At 47.4% G+C, this 7,317-nt stretch overlaps 1 protein-coding gene across 1 annotated transcript in view; it reads right to left on the bottom strand.

Annotated features, from left to right (window-relative positions):
• Positions 1–7,092, bottom strand: part of LOC142775698 (homeobox protein caupolican-like) — a 467,740-nt gene extending 460,648 nt beyond the window's left edge. Inside the window, exon 1 of the mRNA XM_075877430.1 lies at positions 6,850–7,092. The gene's annotated coding sequence lies outside the window, so the exon portion shown is untranslated. The remainder of the gene's footprint in view (positions 1–6,849) is intronic.
• Positions 7,093–7,317: the final 225 nt, after the last annotated feature.

The raw sequence follows: 7,317 nt of genomic DNA on the forward strand, positions 1-7,317 counted from the left end.
TATGAAAATTATTTTAAATGTCGAACTCGTCAGGCTGTGTGGCCCTTACACGCAAACGCAATTTTATGAAGAAAGGGTTCGCTTCGCCTCAAGAACACAGCTTCTGCAGGAAAACCTGCGCAACGCTGGATTGCAGCCTGAAGTTGGCAGAAAGCAAACAGTTCCGCATACACTTTACACAAAGCAGGCAGTATCACTTCATTGATGTGACGCTCTAGTATCAGCCAAAATGCTCTTGAAAGTACTAGGAGTTACGCTGAGTTAACACGAATAGATAAATTCGGCATTTCAAGGTGTTCTTGCTTCTCAACTCGACGGTAACGTTCCGGCTTGCGTTGCTCGCTTGCAGCTAGCCGCTTAGCAAATAGCGGTGTTCTTCGCTAAAATCAGCACTACGCACTTCCCTTCGTTTACGTTTTCCATAAGGGCCTAAAAGAATTACATAATTACATAAGAGGGGTGTGGCGGGGTGGGAGTGGTTAATTTTTGTGTGAGAATAACGATTACACAAATATGGGTAAAACAACTAATAATCGGGAAATAAAAAAACATCATAAAAAGACTACGCGTGGCCAACTGGACTTCCAGAGAAGACAAACGCATGAGGGGGCGGCAGTAAATTAGGTGGGCCGGTGAGATTAAAACATCCGCAGGTATAACGTGGCAACAGAAAGCGCTAGACCGGGTTCATTGGCGGATCGTTGGAGAGGCCTTTACCCTGCAGGGGGCATAGGTTGATTATGATGACGATGATGCATGGCTTATGCTGCGGGTCTAACGAGCATGCACACGAATTACCCCGAGGAACACTTTCTCTTCTTGCATTCTCGATCTCCTATTTGAATCACGACAACGTCTACGGTATGTTCCAAACCACGTGTATGCCAACGCCGAAGTGTTCTGTCGCCAAGTCGACTTATTGCCGCCGGCGGGAAGCTCACTATCGGGCGTCCTTCTGGCTGCATCTGACGAGTGTGGTCCCAGGGCTGGCGAATGGGCAAGCCGCACAGTGTGAACAGTTAACGCGGCTCGCCTCCCGCTGCGCGCGTGGAGGTGACAAGCTGGAGGGCCGATACGGCCGGCACGTGCTGGGACGGTGGCGCGCGACCACTCGCTGACTGACAGCTGACTGGCAGCCATGGGAGGAGACGGGCGCCCTCTGACGCCGATTTCTCGCATGCGTGCTCCTGCCCGCTTTTTTCAATTACTCGTGCTACGAACGGGTGTACGTGGCTCGTGGGCGATAAGCAGGCGTCTGCTTCCGTCTGCTTCCGCCACACATCATCCCGCTTTATATCGGTGTCGGCAGGTCTTTCTTTCCCCGGCGCGGATACCTCTCCCTTCCGCCTGGACTGCGTGAAGGCTCTCCTGTTTATCATTACTTTATTAGGTGCTTCTCACTCGTCTACGTTTTGCATTGGGAGTTCGGGTCAATGCGATATATTTCGGAGCGCGAACGGGGATGTTTCCTGCGTGTATTTTTGTGTAAGGCCGGCTGCACGATTTCAGATATGCCAAGACGCGGGGGACTTGAGCTCCATGCAGGGGCGCTTACTATAAACCCGGCTCGATCCATGTACTATACTCGCGCGGTACATCGTCATGCAGCCTCTTCTTCACCATTGGACGACACAAATTGGGCCAACAGTTTCTTACATCACTATATACGGTGTGGCTTACGCGCCTCACATCGTTACCGCGGGACGTACAACCTAAGGTGTGAAAAAATAAGCGACTAAATATCTTACTCACGGTGATGGAAAAGCAAGCGAAAGACACTGCTCCTTTATTTCTTCGATGGCTGATAATTGCAACGCCCACCAGTCTCCTTAAGTGCATCTATAGTGCACCAGAATCAAATTGTAGCAGCAAACGTGGCATACATTTATAGAGGTGCCTCGGACAAAATAAAGTGCTAGTTTGGTGACGGTGGATCTTCGTGTGCGCACACATGGGAGCGTGTTTTGCGAATATCTGCTTAGTGTATAGCGTCACCAGGTGAACTGCATCGGTGGCATGCTGCTAATGAGCTTAGTTTTGCACAATCAACCCACTGAACGTATGAGTTGCTAGCGGCCTTCCTTTATGAGTTCGTAACATCGTTCGCAAAATTATGGCTGTGTCGAGTCATTTCCCCATACATTCTTTCTTTCTTCAGTCTTTCCTCACTCACTTTTTCAACATTTCAAGAGCGCGCTTACGTAGTGTTCACCTATACGATAAACAATCGCGTATACGTAAAAAAAATGTGGGATTGGGTTATGGAGCAACTTGATAAAAAGGAAAAGGGGGGAGGTGCGTCTAGCTAGTTTGGTTAAGTTATCATAGCTAGATGCACTGAATAACGAAAAACAAGAGACACGTTATAGATACAACAGGTACAAGAGCGGCAATTGGAAGCAAAAACTATTTCACATTTAGCAGGAGCATGCACCATATGCACAGCTCTAATACTACACCACATAATCATGTAAACAAAGCGAAAACAATAAATAAAATGAATAAATAAATAAATAGTGTTTACGCGTGTTAGGATGTACGGGATTAAAAGTATAATGGCTTAAGGTGCTAATATATGTTTAAAATGAGGGAACGCTCACTATCTTCAGAGAACGCAGTGCATAAGACTGGCCAACGTGCGCTTTTGTTATTTTTTCCTCGTTCTTATTGCTCCATGAAAGGTTTGAAGTGATGCTGCTCAACGCAATATGCAACATTTTAGAATAAGCATGCATTTGTATTCTTGCTATTTCTCGCTCTTATTTTCAAGTTGGCGCTCACAAATCACTCACAAAACAGTAAAATTAAAAATAAAATAAAAAAGGAGCTGCGAGGAAGTCAATCGATAGTACCCATGGTCTTAAATTGACAGCAGCCGGTATTTGCATGCCCAGGATGTGGTCCTTCATTTGTTGAATTGGTGTCGCTGTCAAGCCTTCATAGCACACTTCGCAAATGTCCAAACATATGGCAAAGCTCGTAAACGTGGACGGTTGCACGCGTGTCAGCCTGTATACCTGAAATGTCGACTACCCCCTTCACCTTTGCGAAAGCGTACGGTGGTTTCACGAAGCTCTAAGGCGATCGAGACAAAAGCTGCGCCTCCATTTTTCAAAAGCTACCCCTACTCAGCGTGACAAGAATCCGGCTTCAAAGCACGACCGCGTTTCTTTATGAAGTATAAGAAATAGCTTTGCGCCCTCCTGTGGTGTTTTGGATTACGACATGATTTGTTTAATTGCAGGCTTGTTTGTTTCCACTTGACAGTTATTTCAGACAAGCAGAGACCACCGTTTTCCAGCCGTTGAATTCAGTTCCTGTGTCGTTGCTCCTTCCTTGCCTTGGAGCCTTCAAAGCGTGTGGGAGGCATTATTTGGAAGTACGCAGGTATATTGAAGTTGGCTTCTACGTCCCTCTTGGTTTATATTTCTGGTGTCATTTCGGCGCACCGCAGTATATCTAAATGAAAGGGACCGACTAGTAATTAAAATTGAACTTTTTGTTTGTACGTCTGCAGCAAAATCTGATCACACAAGATGATGTCCAACACCGCACTTGTTGTGCAAGAATGTCATCTAAGGCTTCTATAACAATTTCTCGACAAGTATTTATGAGTATTTTGTAGCTTGTTGTTTTACATGCTGGAAACAGTAAAAGCGGATACAATGTTATTATCTGCGCAGGCCCAACAGAAAAGTAAAGAGCAAACTTTCGCAAGGTAATTTTTTTCGTCAATGTCACGTTGATGTGTCTCATGCTTCCAAAGCCCTCCAGTAATTCACGGGATAGTTTTTCTTTTCCTGCTGTTTTCCACCACCGTGCCTTTATTTTCCGTACACATATAAACATGAGCCAAGTCTTTCCTGGTGCAGCCAATCCATGCTCTTCTAGTACTCTGCCAGCGGTGACGTCACCAATATTGTTCATAATTAATTGACTGAGTTTTGTGTTTCCCGGGGGATGCCACGGAACAGCGGTGCGCTATCGAGCTCGCACATGTTCGGGAGCATTGATGTGAGCATAGGCGTGCGCAAAACCAGCCCTGTACAATGCGACAAACCTTCGCCCCCCCCCCCCCCCCCCCGATAGGGAATCCTGAGCACGCTTGTGGGTGTGAGCCATCATGAAAGTAAAGATCCCATCGTTCTACCATTGCCACGGGCACGGCCTAGAGAATGGGTCATTTAAACAAGAACATCTTATCACGAAGTTTATGCGCAATAAAGAGAACCCCCCCGCCCCCCAAAACAAACATCAGACAAAATGCGTCATCCCGAGCGAAAACATGGTGCTGTTCAATAACACCAACATTCGAATACAGCGTTCTGTGTTCACCAATGCGGGAAGCGGAAAAGTTTTTTTTTTTTTTACATAGTGAAAGTACCAATTTTCCTCAGTAACAGCGTTTTAGTTTTCTGTGCCCTTGTGACATTTTCTGTGCCCTTGCAAAACTTTAAGTCATATTTTGATTGATCCAATTGTAGTGCCCGCATCTGCATTTGTAGTACCCGTATGCCAGCAAGAAGAAGGAACAAAATAAGCATGAGGAGCGGGACGTAGGCTCCACTTATTAGTACTTCGACTAACGCATCTGTCGTTTTTCTCTTTTCTCACTTTCTGGGGAAGTCGTCAATGGATTGCTGTAACAATGGCATATTCATGAGCGTTGGCAAGGGGTTGCAAAACGGGCACTCGGAATTTGGTCTGCTGGTTGTCACTATGCGAACTATTATCGAACCTACTCGAAAACTGCTTGTTCGTTGAAATCGAAGTCATAATTGTTTTTTTTCTTTCTCTCATTGGATATCACATTGGATATCAGAGCGAACAAGCTCTTCTGAAAAACATGCATTTAGTTTAACCATCCGGTGGCCCCCAATAAAATAAATTTATGTAACAGATGTGGGTATTTACACTGGGTACAGTGCACAGTGGGTATTAAGATGTACAGTGGGTAGTGCGGCAGCATGGCAACCGTACGACGCACTTCAGACATGTTCTACGCCAACTCATTTCTATGCCAGTATACTTCCATTTGCTATAAACCACCCGAACGCCACGCGTCATATTTACACTTCCTCCCGCAGCCAATAAGGTACAAGCGCCAGTCTGGCTCACCTTTCAACGATATACGCTCCAAAAGTGGTGTTTCTGAAAGAGCAGAACACGCCCGAGTGAACGTTTCTCACTCGAACTGGTACACTCGCTAGATTCAGATAGTAGCAACAAAGGCAAACCTTAAAACGCTGACAATCATTATTTTGTCGCGGCGCTTTCTCCGCCGCTGAAGAAAAAAAAAGAAGCAAGAAGGAAATTCAGGGAAAGCAAAGGCTAGCGGTTGCTCGAAGCCGCGTTTCGCCGGTGGCGCCCCCCTGTGTTTCCACTTGTCGCTGTTTGTGGAAGCGGCATGGCGCGCTCTTTTTGTTTCAGAGGCCGCGTCGCACGTAATCGAGCCGGCGGAGGAGAAGACCGGCCCCAGATATATTGCCTCGCGCTCGCCCTCTTTCTATCGCGGCGAGCGTCTCTCGATAGCGATGTTGATGACTCGACAGACGGGAGCACCCTCTTCATACATTTAACGCTCAGTCAGCAATCGACGAGGGCCCGAGCTGCCACCGTGCAGGGAGGGCCTGAATCTGAAGCAGCTTCCCCGTGTTTGCTCAGACGTAAAAACGAAGCCTGACACTCGGCCGAGCAGGCCCGAGTGAGACGTTATACCGAGCGCCTGCCTCCCCATCGCGCGCCGCCGCCAAAGCGTGATATCTTGAGGGGAGGCGTCGCGGCGAGTGTATATATATATATATATATATATATATATATATATATATATATATATATATATATATATATATATATATATTCATATCCCTGGTGGTTGATAACGTCCCTGGCGCTCCCTTTTCGTGGTCCCAAATTAAGCCTAACTTTCACTCTCAGCCGGTATCGCTGCGGCGAAGGGGAGTCCCTCCCTCGCGATCCCACGGCTTTTTGAGGTTGCCTCGTGAGCCGTGTAGGCAACGCTGCTGCTCGGCTGCTCCGCAGGGAAGGTTTCCCCCCGCTCCCTCCTGCGGTCGCATGCGGCGCCCTGTTTCGGCTGCTTGCCCCCTTTGTCATTGTGAGCCGCCAGGTTTGTTTGCCCGGCCTCTCTGCCAACAGGCGCGCACGCTGTCTAAATCAACGTCGTCCGGATTACTGTCGCCGCCGCCGCACCGAGACGGGCCTGCCGTCCGTTCCTGGTTATTGGTGTTCGTTCTCGCGTCTACACGAATTCACAATGCCATGGTTTACCCACATCCACGCGAGCGTTGTTTTTTTTTCGCGTTTTTAGTTTTTTTGGCTGAACTTTGCTGCGACGCAACACAGTTGTCGTCGTTTTATCGTGCATCAGCTGGGTGCATGAGGAGTTCGTGTTTTTTAATGTAGGTCATATCAATAGTAACCTCAAGTTGGCAGTCGCTAAAAAAACTTCGGAGTTACTGCATGCGAACTGTGGAGCTGATCCTGTAAAGAGATGCCGTAAAACGTCTCTGGTTCACCCTTTTGGCAGTGTTCTTGTAAAGACTACGGATAAGAGGACGAATGAACATTTTATTCAAATGAGGTATCCATGGGCAAGCAGAGCTACTAAAAGAACTTCGGTGCAGGTTCGTGGGCGTAAACCTTTACTCGGCATCCTTGCAAGTTATTCAAAGCAAAATTATTTCAACTATCTCAGTACTGCAGTTTGGTTGACATTCCTGATGTCTATGTCAGTGCACGCGCGACTTCAGATCGCAATAAACTAAAAAAAAAATACGATACAAAATAGCGTTGAGACAGCGCAGCTTGTGCCACATAAACTGTACTTACGTCTTGTTTCGACGCGCTTCACTGTTCACCAGAAAGACGAGGGTTCGATCCTGGCCTTGCCGTTCGCATTACGATCCAGGCGAAATGCAATGGCGGCCCGTGCACTTAGATTTAGGTGCGCGTTGAAGAACCGCAGGAGGTTCGGATCCATTCGCTACTACGGCGTGCATTTCGGCAGGTAAAACCCAATCAATTAGAGTCTTCAACTCACGTGGCAGCGTACCTTCGCTCGCTTTAGGGCACGAGCACGAAGCCTAAAAAGTTCGAGCTGGGTACGTTTCCTCGCAACTGCTACATGATCCTAGAGCGCATGCGCACCGCGTTTTTTTTTTTTTTTGTACTATATATCATCGCCTCATGCTGCCGCTCGCGTGTGCCTTTCCCCCTTGCATTGGCGAACTTATCGAGGCGGTATCGCGGTGCGCTGTTAATCGAATGCTCGCTCGAATGAGCCACCGAGATTGGGAA

Source organism: Rhipicephalus microplus, chromosome X (genome assembly GCF_043290135.1).
Source record: "Rhipicephalus microplus isolate Deutch F79 chromosome X, USDA_Rmic, whole genome shotgun sequence".
Lineage (NCBI taxonomy): Eukaryota > Metazoa > Arthropoda > Arachnida > Ixodida > Ixodidae > Rhipicephalus > Rhipicephalus microplus.